General features: G+C 42.1%; 1 protein-coding gene across 8 annotated transcripts in view; it reads left to right on the top strand.

Annotated features, from left to right (window-relative positions):
• The window catches only part of BCAS3 (BCAS3 microtubule associated cell migration factor), a 351,964-nt gene that overhangs the window by 183,173 nt on the left and 150,178 nt on the right, over nucleotides 1-18,613 (top strand). The gene's annotated exons all lie outside the window — the stretch shown is intronic.

The following is an 18,613-nucleotide window of genomic DNA, read 5'->3' as shown; positions in this document are numbered from 1 at the left end:
TCTATCCTTCACTGTAAATAAAATAAAGGGTATATTCCAGTTCATGCAATATTTTAATGCTGTAATAACACAAAAGAAGACAAGCCAGGGATTTTATTGAGTCAGTAACCCAGGGAAATCCGGCTCATCTTCTCCGTCAGGCTTTCCTGGAAGAAGCGTATCCCGGTATGACAGTGAGTCAGGCAGAGCACACTAACATTTTATCCTGATTACTGCAGAGAAAGAGAACAAAAATGTTCTTAACATACCATTAGATGCAGTTTTCTGCCAGCCAGGAGAGATTTCCCCAAGGCGTGTGTCTGAGGTAGAGGGAACATGCTGCCAACTACTGGCTGTTACTTGCTGCCGAATGCCGTGAACTAATTCATTGGAGGCATGGGGCTTCTCTGGGGGGAACTGGGTGGTGCAGCGGCACCAGAATAGGCAATTCTAGAGTAGTTCCACAGATGTATGCTTGGTGGGGACTTAAAATGATTTTGGTGGTGTCATCTTCATATGAAGACATGCCATAATTCACTGTGATTGCTCTAACCAGTATCCTTGTGTAGAACCTTGTTATGGTTGCTCTTCTCTTCCGTCTACAGCCTCAGATGCAGGATGTGAATTCGCACGAGGCTGTTGTAATCCCTGCCTGGGCTGGGTTTAGTGCAGGCGGCTGACTGTACTCCTCTTATCAGAGCCGGGAAGCTGCCAGCGACCTTGTGAACATCACAGGGTAGGAGTAAGCCACGTGTCTTTAAAAGGCATTTGAAGTGATCCTACATGGAGTGGTTCGCATGCTAACAAATGAGTGTGTCTGCAGCCATAGTTTTATTGTGGCAGAGCTGCCTGTAAATTACGGTAGGTGTTTCCCTATGTGGAAACATGCAGAAATTCAAGATTGATTAAACCCGTTTCTGTAAAAAGTTTCCCCCAGCCCAGCACGAGTAATGTACTCAGTAAAAATCACTGGAGTGGAAATGGGGACCTAAGAAAAGCATTGCAGGGGTAGTCTTATTAATAGCTGTTCCTGATGGCCTCGTCCAAAAGGACAGGTTTGTATCCTGAGAGAGGAAGTAGAGTTGGAAAGAAATGAAATTCCAGCCCCAGAGATCCTGATGAATTCAGGCGAAGATGTCCACTTTGCTGCAGCTTTCTGGGGCCCCATGCTGGTAGCAGTGTTCACAAGCACAGGGTGATCTGTCTGTCCTTCTGACATCGGCTGGGGGATTAGATAATGAAAAATAAAAGCAGATATTCCTCGTGGCAGCAGTATTTGTCATTCCTGCCATGGTGGGGTAGAGGGGAATGCCTGGTAAATGCTTGGCAGCTCTCGTTTTCTTTCATTTCTTCCTGGAGTTCTTCTTAATCATTTCTCCTGCAGTTTTGTCTTCATGCATGTCAAGGAAGATTGGTATTTATAAGCAAACAGAGGATGCAGCCTTGCTCGCCTCAGATAGCTTTTACCGGGAGCAGCAATTCCCAGGCAGTCCCTTTCATTTGAGGTAATAATGGTTTTAGGAAATTTGTAGAATGTTAACAGTCAAATGTCTTTTAACTACCTATTGGTGGAGTGAAATTTGGCAGATGACAGAGGAACCTTTCGATTTATTTCTAAAGTCTAAATAGCTTGACAGCTGTGCAGAGTCCCCTGAATTTATGAGAGCTGAATGTTGGGGTTTGGGGTTTTTTTCATGTGGAACCCAGCAGAGTTTGTGACGGAAACTGTTGACCCTTCTTTGTGCTGTTTCTTTACCGTCTCGTCAAACATCTGGAAAACAGCATGTTTGCAGTCATTTCACAACATAATTTTGCATTTACATCATGTGTTATCTGGTAAAAGTTTTCTTGTTTTTTCAAGAAAAAAAAAAAAGGAAAAGAAAAATCAGCAACTCGGCGGCTGCCATAAGGTCAAGTGGTGACGGTGGATGCTGCCTGTACTAAACATATGTTTAGCTCAGAAAAGCTAAGGCAGTTCCCAAAAATTTGGTAACCATTATAGTACTTCCTAAGTCAGTTCCGGATGTCAGGCCCTAGGTGGAGGGGGATGGGGCTGCGCTGAGTTTTCTACGGCCTTCCACGAAAGGGATTCAGTCTGGCAGCTGATTCAGCCAGGGAGCAAATCACGCAAGGCAGAGCTAGACAGGAAACGCTTCTGAAAGTGCTGTTTTGAGAGAGGATCATGAGATCAGGCAAGAAGCTGTGAACTTTACATGCAACCAAGGCCAGATAGCATTGCACTAGCCACCTGAGGGCTTAGAAATAAGAAAGGAAATTAAAGGATCATTTAAGTGGAGTGGGACCAGACAACTTAAATGACAATTTTCATCTTTGAGAAAGGAACACTGAAGTATATTGAATTCTTTGAAGTAAAGGAGCATGATTGATGTAGGGAATATTTTTGTTACATTCCATGCTCTGATTTAGCAGCTCTTCTAATGCAACTCATCTCCAACTTTACTGAGCCACCTATTTTTAGTACTCAGCAGATTGGACTTCAGAGCAGATTGTTAGTCTCCCTCGACTGAATACCGTGTGTTCCTTTTAACAATGTGAAGTTAGTTACTTAGATAACTTCCACATTCAAACATACTAATTAGTAAGCATAGGTAAGAGATTTTTTTTTTAATACTTCACGTTAACCAAAATAACAGTAATGTTTTTACGTTGCTCACAGTAACCCCTTTAAATGTAATACACGTGGCTATGAGCCTAGAACCATTTTAGCAGCTCACGACAAGTTAACAGCAGAGGCTGTATCTCTTTCCTTGCCATCCTTTCAGGATTCAACCTATTGAAGATTAAACCTTCCATCAGAAGCTGCTCCATCCCAGTGGTTCTCTCTGCTGCTTTTGGAGTACTTTGGCAGAGGCAGGGAGCAAAGCAGCGCGGTTCCTGCTGCTCCGGGTCCTGAGGAGGCCAGTCAGTAACCTGACAGAGGCCATCTCCTAATGGGCCCATTGCAGAACCATTGTCCTTTCTTAATTTAAACTAGAGTTAAACCTATAATCCCTAACTGTGTTAGAACTCTAAATTGAGATAGCTATGGCTGTATGCCCCACCACAGACAGACCAAAGAGTGAAGCACATACAGGCCTCAAGAGACCTCAAAACTGTGGCCATGGAGCATTTGCAGGTGCCCCTCCTTACCTCCTAGCTATAAGTGAATGTGTTCTACAGTCTGTGTAGTCCAAAACATGAAGAAAAGAAATAAACAACAGTAAATCTGTTTTGTTGGTTTAGGACTGTAGAAGAATTTTATACAGTAATGCTCAACTTCAGTGCAGGAGTCTGGTCACTGGGTGGATGTGATTTCTGGATGCTGCGGAGCTCTGGAAGTAGGCGTGGTGGAAGATGCTTCTTTTTCTGTGATCTTTCCATGTATGGCCATGATCGTTTATCTACACGGGCCAGGTTTCCAGGTACCATAGAGATGACTCTTAACAGGGAAAAAATTGTGGATGGCTGCAATTGTGGTTTTGGAAAAGCTTGCTCTGGGATTTTTGTTTAACAGCTATTGGATACGAGGATGCTTAGTTTGCTAATTTGGATGCCAATACTTAGTACGGTTTTACAGCTCTCAGTTATTTCATAGTGGTGCTGGCATCCAGGCTTCTTGGGGGAAAATGCAGAAAGGTTTTGGGTGTGCATTCAGGATTTCTTCTGTGATGTGTTTGGCAAGCACTGCTGCAGACTTGGGAATTTGGACGATTTTAAGGAATAATAATGACTATTGAAATATTAATTATTTCTGCAGTTGAAACATCACACGGTAGTTTTGAAGGGATCAGATTCAGGGCAAACACCATGGGAACAGATAGCCTGTGCAGATATTTTCCTTTTAAGATGACAACCGTTCAGGAGTCATTTATAAATAACCTTTAAAAACGAAAGAAACAGACAAAATACTTACCTCTCTGATTCCAGTAATCAAGAAGATGCCCTGGGAATGAGTCCTTCTCTAGCAATTTCTCTTCTCTCTTCTTTCAATTTCCCGCTATACTGACCTTTTTCTCCAAAAATTGGAGGACTGCGGTATGAGGTGTCCATTACCAAGGTTTTCCTTGGATGCTTTCTAGTAGGAAGTAGAAGTGAAATACACTGAATTAGTTGAACCAAGCTCAAGGGTGATAGCACGTTTCCTCTTTATCAATAAAGTACCCTTAATACAGTGAGAACAATTTGTGTGCAAGAGGCTTTTAAATAATTTCTCCGAATGCAAGTCCTGTTAAGCCTAGAAGTAGTGATGGTTCACTGACTTATTATTTTTATGTAGGCCATTCTTCCTTGAGGCCACTAAGCCTTCAGGTTTCTCCAAGCCTTTAGTGGTCTGCACTTCGCTGTTATTCTTTCCCTGAGAGTGCTGATTAGTGACTTGCGGTATGGATGCTGATTTATCGCAGCCGAGAGTTGCCCCTTGGGGGCTGAGCAGAAACACTCATGAAGGAGCCCTGATTAAAAAGAGTGGTAATGAAGACAAATGTTTCAGAGGGAGTCGAGAGCAAACCAGGCCTTGGCATTCCCACTGCTCCTCTGAGCTTTTGGAGAGGAGGTAACAGTGGCCAAAGGAAATATTTCCCCCTTGTTGTTTATTTCTCATGGCACTGGAAAAATTTTTCTTTTCCTCCTGGGTGTTCTAACTCTCACTTGTTAACTGCTTTTCATGCAGGGTTGCAATTAACCCTTGGCAGATACTTACCATGTTCCCTTTATATTCACTCTATACATAAAGAAGTTTTTATGTTTTGACCTGTTAACCATTTTAAGATTCTTTAAACTTGACAGTTTCATCTAATTTCTCACGTCATTAAATGGTACTTTATTTTCCAACAGTCCATTCACATGAGGTTTGGTGTTTGTTTGATATCTTTAATCATCTTTTTTCCCCCACTGCCTTTTTTAATAAGGAAAAAGAATGACAAAAAGTAATGCTTACAAGCAAGTTTTAAATCAGAGAGGTCAGAAAGTTGCTATCTAGTGTTGGGTGTGTAACTCAAGATAGATTTCAAAAGCATGTTGGTAGGATCTAGCCGGTCCAACACTTGTATTAACTAGGAACTCCAAATAAAAATCAACATAACGGTTTCACCCTGTAGTAGTTTTTTTGTTTTTAATTCTGTGGGTATTTTTCATTTTTTAAAGATCAGCACGGGCTGTAATTAGTGTATGAACAGAAAAGCTGAGAGCCTGGAAAAACATTCCCTGACTTTATTTGTCCTTGTGCTATGTGTGTGGGGATTAGGTAGGCCTATTAAAATCCATCCTAATCTCTGCAGATACCTTTTTGTCAGGTTTGTGCTCACATGAGGATACACATCCACTGGAGGAGGGTTTACTACAGAAGCAGTGACTAGCACCGGGCTGCGCTGCAGTGCCCGGGGAGCCCTTGCTCTCTGCTTTCTGACCAAACAAGGTGCAGGTGGAGGTTCTGAGTAGGATCACAGGCAAATTCAGTCTGGAAGGGCTCTCGGAGGTCTCTGGCTCAGCACCCTGCTCGGAGCAGGCTCGGGTGTGTGGTCAGACAGGGCTGCTGAGGGTTTGACGCAGGCGGGTGCTGGGCTCCAGGGCTGGGGATTCACCGCTGCGGCCTGCCCTGTGGCTGCGCTGCCTCCTGGGGAGCACGGTTCTCCTTGTGGTGGTTCGGTTATGACTGCTTCCATCTCACCGTACCCCCTTTGCCTCTCTTTTCCAGGCTAAAGGGACCTATTTTCCTCAGCCTCTTGGAGCAAGTGCTCGGCTGCACTCTAGTTCACCAATGTCTGTCTTGTACTGGGGGGAGGCAAATGGGCTTCAGTGGTCCCGTCAGTGCTGAGGAGAGGGCAGTGATCACCTCCAGCAGACTCCTGCCCGCAAAGCCCTTGGGGGATGCACTGACTTTGCTGTGAGGACCCACAGCTGGCTGATGCCATGGGGAAGACTGGTCCGTGTCGAGCTCCATCAGGTTTCTGTCAGCCTGGTTCTCTTGGTCCCGCAGACTGGCAGCCCTGCCCTCGAGCACTTCAGCACGTCCTCCCAATGTGGTGTCATCTGCAGACATGACAAGAGCGCGCTTGGTTGCCTCCTGAAGTCAGTGATGAAGACGTTGAAAGGTGCTGGTCCCAGGACGGAGCCCTGTGGTGCTCCACTCGTTACCAGCCTCCGAGAGCAGTGTGTTAATCTCTGAGTCTGATTGTCCAGAAGTGATAGGGAAAAACAAAATGGAAGTGCTGTGGGGAAACTGAGACTGCGATCTTACATCGTAGGCAAGGATGTCTGATGGACACCACAGAGAAGGAGGCACGAGTGAATGCAGAAGCATTTTTGGGCCATCCTTGCAGCTTTGTTAGAAATCTATTTTCCCTTCCTTCAGAAAACAAGTGGTGAGCTGAGTGCTTCCTGAGCAGTCAGAAGGGATGAATGGTCCTTTGCATTGAAGAAGAATTTCAGGGTACTTTCCAAATTTTAATTACACCTCTCATATGAAATTCAATCTTACACTTTGCTTTAGAATAGTATGTGAACATATCCTGCAGAAGGTTCTTTTTCCTTCTAAAACAGTGTGCTAAAGAAATAGCTCATCCAAGACAAGGACAGGGAGAAGGTTTTTTTTTCTGATTGACTAGCCTCGTTCATGATGCACCTAAAAGGTCAAAGATTGTTTTGAGAAAGTATTTTAAAGGATGGGTCTGTGTTTTCTCTCTGTCTGAGAATCTACTTACAAGTTCCATATTAGTTCTTGCAGTGTTAAATAAACTTACTGTACTGAGGCATCTATGGCTGCTATTTAATCAGCCTCATAATTCCAAAATATTACAGTGATCACAGTGTAAAAATTTTCCAGCATTGTCCCTGAAAAATAAAAATTATTTAATATCATTTTGTCAAATTTCATTATTTTATATGGTACTAACACAGAAGGAACCAGCTTTGGTGGTGACTGTGTACCAGGTAAAAAGATTGTGCGTGATTTGATGCCTGATTTTTAAAGTCGGTGCCAATCTAATTCATTTTGAAAAATCCAAATGACGTTGTACAATTTCAAAAGTGGCAAAGGTGTCTCCACGGCTTTTAAAATCTTAGAAGTAACTTCTGAAAATTATTTTCTAAGCCTTTGAAGATACTGTTTAGGCAGTGCAAACTTACCCAAATTTGCACCCCATTTTTATGGAATTCACGCTAGTTATGCGTCTCTAAATGAAAAGTCACTTGAGGGTTTTTTTAAACTGACAATTGTTGAGTGTGAACAGGAGCAGTATGTAGTTAGTTACAATGTCCGGGACACTGAAGGTTCCCAGTGACTGGTGTAAGCTTAGTGGCACCAGCCTTTGTCTCTGAGCCATTGCACTATTCAGAATTTTATAAATTTTTGTTCTTAAATCTGATTAACTTGTGGGTGTTGGAGAGCTAGTGTGAGGCTGGCAGTGCTGCACTAGTCAGATTGCATCACCATCAGCTGCCCACTAATTATCAGGAAATTTATAGCTGCATTAGGTAAATGTCACTTCACTGCAGTGGCCTGGAATAAGAGCGTTTTCTGCTCTGAATTAGCACCATCGGCACGTCTCCGTGAGAGGCTATCCAAGCAAGCTAAGGGCTTGATTTATGCACAAGCATATTAGGGTTTTAAGAAAGGGTAGCTGAAAGATGTTGTATTAGGTTTTTTTTGAACTGTAACATCTCACAGTCATAAATGTGTATTATTCATTATGCATAATCGCATGTAAAGTGTTTAAAAATAATCTGGTAGTTTTGAGAATGGCTCGGTCTGCATTCCGTAATGTACGGTTGTGTGTATTACCTAATCTGCAGGAACTCTTCAGAAAGACAGCCTAGAACAATGATTATTTCCATAATATTATCTCCAGATTATTGTTGCTAAAATTCTGTGTTAGGTGGTGTAATACTTCTGGAAATCTAAGCAAGTATTCTTAAAAGTTGCAGAATTGTGTAGGATCTCCTGGGTTTCTATTTCTGAGCTGTGCAGTAAAACAGGAGCCTTTGACTGAGGTTTTGGGCAACTCGTTACCACTATGTTTAAGTGTGGAAGCAAGGGCACGCAGTTGTCTGTCCTGATGCACAAACCTCTCTTTGAAAAAGTTGAAGGATCTCATGCCCCTAAAAGATCTCATGCCCCTAAAGGCTGAAGACAGAAGGAACTTGAAGGTGAAAAAACTAACAACCTTCATTCTTAATGCAGTGGAAATAAGAGTTAAGTTAAATGCTTAACTCTCCCAAAAAGCTGTACCTGAAAGACCATTCTGAAACTCATCCTTCTTCAGAATGATGCTAGAATATCTGAAAAAGAATTTGACCCTATGAATTCCTTATAAATAAATATTAGTGAATAAAATGGCTGCTCTTCTCTGAATGTCAGTGTCTCAACAATTAAAACTCACTAAAAAACATAAAAAGCTACTTAAGAAATGTTGACCAAATTTAAAGAACTAAGTAGCTTTAGTGCTCCTTTTGTATTTCCCTACAATAAAATGGACTTACATTTTTGGAAAATTCATTATTAAAGAAAAAAAGAAGTGCTTGAGCTGTGCCTAGAATAAACTTTTCTAAATCCCTGTTATTTGGAAAACTATAAAGAGAGTCTTTGGACTTTTATTTACAGTGTCAGCTCTTTACATCGTTATAGTAACATGACGGAACTGGTGTTTCTGTAATTTTCTGCTGCTTCTGATGGGTGTTAACCTAGAGTTAGGCATTCTTACTGGCTTTAGGTATCTTCCCAAAACAGTTCCTTAATTATGTCTCCTTTCACAAATGATCTTATAAAGCAAGAAATGAATATTGCAGGCGGAGCATTACTTTTATTCACTGATCCACAATGCGTTTTCTCAATTTTTGGATGTTATCTATGCAGCAAAGGCACCTACCCCACACTGCTATTACATGGAAGATTCACTATAGTTAATTAGGAAGTGGAAGAGATTTAAAGAAAGTCGCTGTCCAGTATTAAGTACTTGGCTTCCCTTCTATTTTTATTCTTGCTGCTTTTATGGTTCAAAGTGATACAGATGAGACAAAGCTTGCATACTGTATTCAGTGGGCCTTTCTTCTAGGTTAGTAACACGAGCATTGGCACAGGCCAACTGAACCACTTACTTCAAAAGGATCTTTTTATTAGATAAGAGCAGATACTTACACATCGTACTCAGAGGAATATAATTTTTACAAAAGACAATTCCGCCTGCAGCTCTATTTCAAGGTTGTATTGAAGTTGCTTCCCTTTGTTCTTCATAAGATACAACCCCCCCGACATCCCCCCCCCTTCCACCATACCTCCCAATTCCAGCGTGCAAGTGAAGAACTGAAATTCTGGAAGTAAATTCAGGCTTAAACAGGTCTACTGCAGGCATTAAACTGCCTTGTGAGAGAAAACGTCACCATTCTCACCTGCATAGTTGCTGTAGAGTTCTTCCCAGTATGTTCTGTAGGAGGATGGTGATTGTTTTGTTTTTTATATAGTGTGTGTTTCAGTGCTTAATTACCTTGTCTTATTAGAGGGATGGTTTAACCTGGGAATCTTGAATTTGCCTCCAGTGGAGCAAGAGCAAACCGTGAAAGCAGACGTGAGGCACTGTACCTTATATCAATGTGTTGAGTGCAGTTCTGGTGATCCACGTTATGGACTGAAAAGTCTGTCTTGCTCATCGTGGTGACTTGTGGTGCTTACTAGCAGCCAAGTGGAACTGTGTTCTCTGCAAGGCAATATTGAATGATTTGTGTGCAACAGCTTGGTTACTGTAGTGAAGCCTTATTTGACTTACTGTTGGTCCATTTGCATGCTAGCAGTAGGAAGGGACTAGGTAAGAATCTGCTGTTTCTCTTCATTGTTACTGCCAATGTGCCAAGGTTTTACCGAAGTGCTGTATGCAGAAGTAGTTCTCTTTACTGGTTGGAGAAGGACTTCATTCAGGGCATTGTTGAAAATCTGTTGATGGAAATGGGTATCTTCAGTCCTTTCAGTCCTAAATTGAGTCCTTTTCTTTCTTTTTTTTTTTCTGAAGAAGTAATTTCTTGATTTAAAGTTAGTATTTGTAAGGGTCATGAAGCCCTTACATCAAAGAACTAAAGAGCTGAAATAAAGTGAAAGGATATGACATACGAGCCCTGTATCTGTCTGTCTATTTAAATACATATTTCTTTCAGGTTTGTATTGCTTGCCTGTGGAAACAGTAACACACCTCCCTCTTTGGTAAATCGGTACCATTTGGATCATTTGAGCTCAGCAAACTCTAGATTGCTTCTTGGGGTGTTGTTAGAGCTCCACCCAAGCTTGGCAAAGCTATTTTTGTAAATCCTACGGCTTTTGCAATAAGCTGACAAGCCAAGCAGAGTTTTTGAACAAACAGCTGCTGGCTCTGTTCCTTCAGCATCAAGTGACTTCATAAGGCCTCTCTTTAGTCCTTACAACATAGATTGTGAGGAGGTAAGGCCCTGACAAAGCAGATGTATTAAGGTGTGTGTGCATGTGTACTTATAGTATATGCATTTTAAAAAAAATACCTATAGAAATGAGTTTTAAATCTCTCTCACATTGTATAGTGTATAGGGGCTGTGGTGATGCTTAGCTTGTTCTGAGTCTCTTAGGTTAGTTTATCAGAGCGATTGTGCAATTTATATCTGGAGTGTACCACTTGCAGTAGCAGGCTTGGCAGGACACGTGGAATTCCAGGGTTCTCTACAAAGGCCTTGTCGTTCCCTTTTGTTGCACTCCAGCCCTGCTCATTTCTCATGAGCTCGGGTGAGCCGCTGTGCTAGGGCAAAGCAGTGGCCGTGCTGTCAGGGCCCTCAAGTCAGATGAAAGAAATTGCACAGTTTAAGTCTGCTTTACAATAAATATGTTTCTAATCCTGATTTGAGACACTGGGACCTAGGTATCGCTCTTCAATTCTTTCCGCCCCTCTTTGTAGTTTATGTTCAATGTCTAATGTTCTTCAAATAAGTCCTCTTGTTGGTCTCAGAAAGTCTCATGGCAATGAGATTCTTGGAGTAATGGTAGTTTTCTCCAAACTGAAGTAGATGTTACCTCAACTAGATATGCTCTTCCTTTGTTCAAGTGTTTTGTGTTCCTTTACCGAATACTGCTTGCCTGGTTGTCCAGAAGCTCTCCTGGTGTGTAAAGATACCAAATAATGCCTCCTTCCCAGTGGGAGAACAGTCACAACACCAACCACAGCATCAGAAGGAAATTCACCATTCCCTGCCACCAGTGCTGACCAGTCCAAGGATGCTGCTTTCCTCGAGGTTCTCCCTCACTATAGCTCTGTGCTCAGCCTGCTCGTATCCTTCGCGGACCAGAATCGCTCTGTGTTGCAGAAGTTAAAGCATTCCTGAGATGGCAAACAGCTTAGACGGTTTGCTTCCAAACATGCCTAATTACTCTGTGTATTTATAGCATTCGCTGCAGACCGGTCTCCAAGGAAACAGGTAAGCACAAGGCAGGCGCTGGCAGAGGGGCACCGCAACTCGGGCCCGGGAAGGGGCTGACGCCCGAGGTCGGGCCCGTGTAGGCCTCTGGTGCCTGCCTCAGGCCCGGGCGCTGGGCCAGCTCCTCCGGCCTGCAGGGGTGTTGTGGGGGCCGTGCAGCAGTCATCCGGGGCCTTCTCATCTGCGATAGTAAATTAATAAACAGCCAGACTGTTCTTGCATGAAAGTTTCATACTGGCGCTTTTCTATAAGAAATGACCTTATATAATTAGGTACATTACAGTACTATGAATGTATAATAAATATAAATACAATGTGGCATTTGGATATTACATGATTTAAAATATCCGTATGCTCTAATTTGGAAGTAGTATGACAAATGCTGACTAGGTAAAAGACACTTTTTCTTCTAATCTGATTCATCATTCTGAAAACGTTTTATTAGTTTGATGCAAACAGAATGGACAAAATTACTCCTCGTACAAAACAAATGCATTTTTGATGATAGCCATTTATTGGCAGTTTTTACCATGTTCCACGCAGCGCTGCTGAGTATTGAATGCAGAGCTATCTATACCTTGTCCCCAGAACATATATAATGCAGCTTTCCTGACAGTTGCTTTTTTATGGGCTTTGATGGAAGCGAATGACAATTCTTGCGTTCCTTGGAGGCCGGTCTTCGTGTGCAGCCAGAGCCGCTGTTGTGATTGTGGTCACGATCCAAGCGCAGTCTCAAAATTTTGGACCAGTGGAGCAGGTTGAGGTGCACGCAGGGTCCTGCAGCTGCTCCGTGGGAGGATGCACGCCTCTGACTTCTGTCCCCCACCTAGGGATGCTCCTAGTCCAGCATCCCTTTGGCCCTGTGTCACTCCTGGGTGCGAGCTGCAGTAATTGCTTACCTGCCCAGCTCGTAAATCCTCAGTAACTGACATGAGAACGTGAAAGACACAGGACACTCATCCTTGGTTTAAGGTTTGTGCACCGGTGAGCTAGTTAGAAGTGAGAGCACCACCGTGTCCCCAGCAGTCACAGCTGCTTTTGTCCCCAAAGACTGGTGCTGGAGCGATTCCGGTTCCGCACAGCCCTTGAACGCAAATAATTGATGTTAATCCAACCTCATTGTTCTTGGGTCAAACATAAAAACAAAATCAGTCAGGGTGACAGTGTGGTAAATCAGGTTTGTGTGCCTTGAATATTAGGTTGCTTTTTTTGCCTGATTTTTGAGCTATCATTTTAGCTTGTGCTTTTCATTCCCTTGCAGAGCGTAAGAGCAGGCGTTCCAGCCGAGGTCAGCTCTCCTCACGGGGTGAGGACTTTTGTCCTCTCTGCGTGGTTTTGCAATACTGCACTGCTTTCAGTGATGAAGTAGAGAGAAAAAATTATCTGCCAATATGACTGCGATATTTGGATGATTTATCTCATTCCTCTTCTGAGTAACCTAACTTTGACATTATGCGTGAACTCCAAGCCCTGCTTGCGTTGTTCTTGCTGGTAGAAAACATAGCGAGGATGTAGTGGGTAATTGAACCCAGATGCACCGAAGGCTGCTCAGCCAGACTGTTATTTTAGCCTACACTGGTAGGTTTTTTAATACGAGTTTGACCTTACTTTGAAACATTCTCAAAATACCATTCTTTAATATCAATTTATACACTCCTGCTTTGAGATGGGGTAGAGCCATTCGAAAAAATAATGAAACACTTTCTAGCTGTTAATGTAGGAGATACAGGGAGAGTTTTGGAGTTAATTTATGTATCTAAGGAACGAGTTTTACATGCTGCCTTTCTAATTGGAGTGTTATCGTGTGCCTGTAGTTGGGATCATTATCATCAGGTCAGCCTTAACCCTACCAGGTACGTGTGCCTGCCTCTGCAGCGAGCAGGCACGTTTGGCAGGAAGGTTTTAGGTACGCAGTGATAGGAAGATTTACCTACAGTCCATTTCAGTAAGTTATTAAACAGCGGTACGTATTCATCTTAATTATTTGTAATGGGAGGTAAATGTTTAGTGTATGTGTTCTGAGAGGTTAAGCTGCCTTAGTTAAACAGCTTAGAAATACATTCCTGACTTAAAAAAAAAAAAAAAAAAAAAGCTACTGCCAGGATGGTAGTTTGATTTTGACATACATGTAATGCACTTTCCATATCCAAACTGTATTTTTGTAAAGGAGCAGCTGCTAGCAGCAGCACAGAGCAAACCTGTGCTTCCCTCCTCAATGCAGGCTTTGTCAGGAACAACTGGGCACAAAGAAAACTTGGATCTAATTAAATTTCCTGTGAAGATAGCATACTTTTTCTGCTTAAACAGAACTATTTTTCATTTGTAATTGCTCTGGTCAGGTGGAACTGAGGTTGTTACCTTTATAACGTGACTAATATTTGTTGTGAAGTTATGGCAGCGAGGTAAAGTTTTGTGGTTGTGCATCAACAGCTGGGAGGGGAGTAATAAAGAACCAAGGTTTTGTGGTAGATCTTGGAGTTAAACTCTTAAATTGATTAATTTTTTTAATGTTGCTGTAATGTAGGGTTAACTCTTGTAACTGCTCTTCGTGGAACAGAATGGATATTTACAGGATATTGAAAGTGAGTGGGCTTGTGGCTATTTTAAATTACTGTTAATGTATTGCTGTAGCCACTCAGGGTCAGCTCAGCTGGGGTGGTGCTGCCATCGCTTTCACACCGGAGTCCACTGCTTCATGTAAAAACCGAAGCTTTAATCAGCCTGATGGTGGCAAACTGCTTTAAACCTGTTTGGCTTTGGGCAGTGCAGCTTAAAATATAGAAAGTGAGAAATTAAAAATGGTTTAGTGTTTTTCTTTCTGTTCTCTTATCAGAAATGTTCATTCAGACTATAACAACTGTTAGAACAAGATAACAACTTCAGGCCAGCTGTCAAATGTTTACCATTATCAAACCTCTCCCTAGGGTAAGATGCGACTTTGGCTCGCCTCACCGGCAGTAATTTAATTTTTCCTTCGTTCTGACTCGGAAATGGCAGCATTTTTCAAAGCTTCCTCCCACTGATGGCTGAAATTTTCCTTGTGAAATGATTTCCACCAGTCTTGAATCTTTCTTGCTTCTGCCGTCTTCACCTTTACTGATGGTTCTGCAACTCATCACCAGCTATGCAAACTGACAGTTCACATCCTGGGGCAGCAGCCGGGTCTGGCCTGCAGAAAGGAGCAGCCTGACCAAATTTACGCTCACAAGATCTCTTAATTCACAAAAGCATTTGCTCTAGTTCCTGTTCTCTGCTGCAGGGGCTTTTGGGGGGGGCGAGCAGGAGAGCGTTCGGAGGGGAGAGAGGCACTCTTCACACTCTGCTGAGTACACAGGCTTTCGAGATGAAAAACAGACGGAAAGAGACATTTCCAGCCATCTTGCTGATCTGTGCAGGGGTTCACTGAACTGTGCAGCATAGCACCAGACCCATGTATCATTTAATGTGCTAATTTCTTTTTTTTCTTCTGACTGTGAAGGAGTTTTTCATTTCGTTGACAAGCATGTTAAAATTAAAAGTGGAAGCAGTTAAAAGAACCTAAAATATAAATTCAGTACCCACCGGTTACTTCTTTCTTTGACATCTAGAGCTCCGGAGAGCTCTGCTTAGTTTTGAAAAGCCTCTGACAAATGAGAATCGTCAGAATAAGTTTTCTATTTGGTCTGAACTGCACGTAACATCATGATTTTTTTTTTTTTTTCTCCTTCACAAGCTGAAACGTATGCCATATGCTTGCCCAAATGCTTTCCCTTCATGTACTGCAGGACAGATACGAAACTTTTGTTACATTCTTTTCGTGGACAAATATTTTGTTCCTTCTCCCTTACAGCCGCTCTTTCCCACCCAAGGCAGTTTGCAGCCAGAGCAAAGTGGTCCCGCCGCAGCGCAGCCATTAGCACAGCCAGGGTGTGCTCGCTCGGTAGCAAAAGGTCGTCCAAACACTTTTTTGGTGTTCTTTGGCTCTCTGTTGGAAGCTTCTCCTAAGAATAACCCATTTTACGTTTTTGTGATTACTTTGGAGAAAAAATGTGCAATAATACCAGAATGGAAATGGAGGGGGGGAAACATTCCATGTAATTTGATCACACTCCTGTAGTATTTGCTTCGGTACTTTCCTATCATTAGCTATCCAGTTGCTCAAGGAGCAGCTGCGCAGTCTGGTAAATTAATATATGTTGTATTCAGAAGTTTAGGCAGAAGGGAAAGTTAACTTAGCTTGTACTAACGCAGGTCCTGATCTCTAACTGCTATTCTAATTGAAGGTGGAGGAATTCTGAGCTCTTTCTGTGTGTAAAGTCCTTTTTCTCAGTTACGGTGGAGATTTACAAAATATCTGTGCTTCTGATGGCATCTTCTGTCTTTAGCATTAATTCTGCTTGTAGATTCTGTTTCACGAGCCTTTAGGCATTGTGAGAAATACGAGAGATTTGCAAGGAGGGGTCAGATATATCAAGTGGGTGGATTCCAGCAAGCAGGATCTCTGAAGGAGCACCCATGCCTTAGCAATGTGAATTAAGGGGAGATTTTCTTTCTGCATAGGATTTGAGGAGCACAGAGCTGTGGTTACTGGTCAAGATATTGTCATCTTAATAAACTGACAAAATAGAAAAATAAACAGGGATCTTATCAGTCTGCATTTTTGTTCTGGATGAAAGTGTTTGAAGAAAAATCATAAAGGAATCCGTGGTAGCTCAAGGAGGTTAAACTCAACAGTTGTTTCCTTTGAAGTGTATGACCACGAGGTTAATTGCCAAAACTGCTTGTGGAAAAGGTGGTAACAATTTAACAAGACTGTACAACTGCAGCAACTCAGATGAATATCAGGTGTTTGCAGATGGTTTTTTGTGTGCCTTCTTTTTGTTGTTTTTGTTGTTGGGGTTTTTGTTGTTTTTTTGCCTAACAGGAAAAGGGGAGAAAAAAACAGAATGAGAAACAGGGGACGGCGCGGGAGAAGAAAAGCCCGGCTAAACAGCCAATAATTCGTTGTTTGCTTTGCCAATGAGGCTGTAATTGGCCGGGAGGTTAATCGCAGCCTGTGGATTGGCGGCCGGGATTGCTCACTGCCGCTTTCACTCCGTGCTCTGAGACAGGAGACTGCAATTATCAGAGCTTGCACATCTCTTCTTTATGCTCATGACAACTCTGATTTATTAATCCCAGTAAGACTGCTGTGAGAAGTTTACATTTCAAGGCACGGTTTCTGTATTTCTGCTGCTTGCAGACAAGTTTACACCAGAACTTACTTGCTGGATTTGGATCAGTAGGTTCATTTGTGCCTTTCTGAGACTACTGTATTTTTAAAGACTCTGTTCCAACTAAATTAAGAAAGATTTGAACTTGGAATTCCCTGAATCTCTTCAGAAACCCAGTTAGGTCAATTCAGTATAATTGGGAAGCTGAAATCCTTTATCATTAGTACACGGGGCAAACAGATGCAGAAGTGCGATACACAGGCGACTAGAAGAAAGTCTTTTAACCTTACTTCTTACTTCTCAAGGAAGACTACTTATATTCATATATGAAAGTACCCTGATAACAAGATAATTTTGACATCCATTCTCAGAATTCAGTAGTGTTTTTTTTTCCATGTTTCCATTTTGCATCTGGAGCAATTTCTGGAACTTGGAAGATGTGTACAAAGTGCAGCTTTCTCAAAGTTTTTTCCTGTATGCAAAGAGTTGGCAGTTCTTGAAAACAATGAAATGAGAGTCTTTAAATCGTTAACTACTCTTTTGAACCTCAAAGAAAGTTTGCTTGTGACAGACTGTTTGGTTACCACTCGCTAATCCCCGTATATGTCAATTTCTCTCTGTCAGATATCCTTAATGAACTGCAAGTTGTTATTAACAGCCATTCAAATAATATTTTTATGGCTCGATATTTAACTGAACAACCAGCAAAACTTTGAAACCTTTCTACTACAACACATTTACTTGCTCAACTGTAAAGCCAAAGCATCAGCCTGAATCCTAAATTTAAAGCATATTGCATTTTTTTTTTATGTCTAGTATTGCTGTTGTCATATTGTGTATATAAAGCAAAACTTTTACTGGGAAGAATCCTCACTTTGCAGCAAGCAAAGCTCTGTGCTCCAGCTGGAGTCTCATGGCATGTTGCTGGCCACCATGCACAGCAGTCAGGAAATGTTGTGTGCTGATGTATGTGATGTAATGCGAAAGATCACATCTCCCTGGTCTGTTAGGGAACCATGAATTTGGGTCAAGATGGAATCACCCAAACAATGACACTTGGAAGTACGTTATTTAACCGTTAATCGCTTGCTTTTTATAAGCAGAATTCATTAAATTACCAAGTCACGCCTCTGTAGGTGACTGCAACCAAAGGGTAAGGTATTTCGCAGTGTCTAGTTTCATCCTTTGCTATGAGAGCTGGCTGAGAAAAATAACTTAATTGGCTGCCAAACAGCAATAAATCTGCTTTAGAGTTCTGTCAGTCGTAAGGCATTCACATCTTAATGATTGGAGTGTGGCCCTCACACTTCCCATGCTGATGACATTTTGCAGGTGGCAGAAACCCCACTTCCAGCCCTCCAGAAGGTACCTGCTGTTCTTGCCTTTTTATTATTATTAAACAGCTACCATATTTGTTACACCATTGCCATAAAATCAACATTCACTGTACTCAGAGTAAAAGGGCTTGGTTTACAAGGGTGCCATCTCTACAGCGTTAATTTAGACTCTGCTCGTGAAGATGCTGGCATGTTGAAAGTACCTGATCCTTAGCACAAAGCAGCCTGCCTTGTTTCTTGAGCTAGCCACTCTAGTGGCATCCAGTGGGTCAGTGTTACTCAGCAGTGCTCTGGAAGCTAATGAAGCTTTACCTTTAGCTATCCCCTTTACCTGGGATGCTGAGAAGTCTCAGCTGGAGAGAGAATGAGAGACCTGATTCAGTTTTAAGGATATTTTTTTCTTCGTTAAAGAAACACATGCTCACTAAAACACATGGGGAAGATATTCTTCCGCATCGTTTCTTTATTAAAAAGAAAGAAAAAGGGAAGGGAAAAAAGGCTTTGCAATCTGCATATGCAAATCTTGCCATGTTCCTCCTAGACAGGAGGAAACTCTAACTCTCAATAGATATTTATTTTCTAAATTGGCGACAGACATGCAAGCGAGAACGTTCAAATGACTTCAGCTCTCTTTCTGCCTTCATTATGTCAGGCTAGCAGATCACATATGGCATTATGGAAATCAGT

The sequence above is a fragment of the Oxyura jamaicensis genome, chromosome 19 (assembly GCF_011077185.1).
Source record: "Oxyura jamaicensis isolate SHBP4307 breed ruddy duck chromosome 19, BPBGC_Ojam_1.0, whole genome shotgun sequence".
In the NCBI taxonomy this organism is placed as follows: domain Eukaryota; kingdom Metazoa; phylum Chordata; class Aves; order Anseriformes; family Anatidae; genus Oxyura; species Oxyura jamaicensis.
This window is presented reverse-complemented; position numbering and strand designations above follow the sequence as displayed.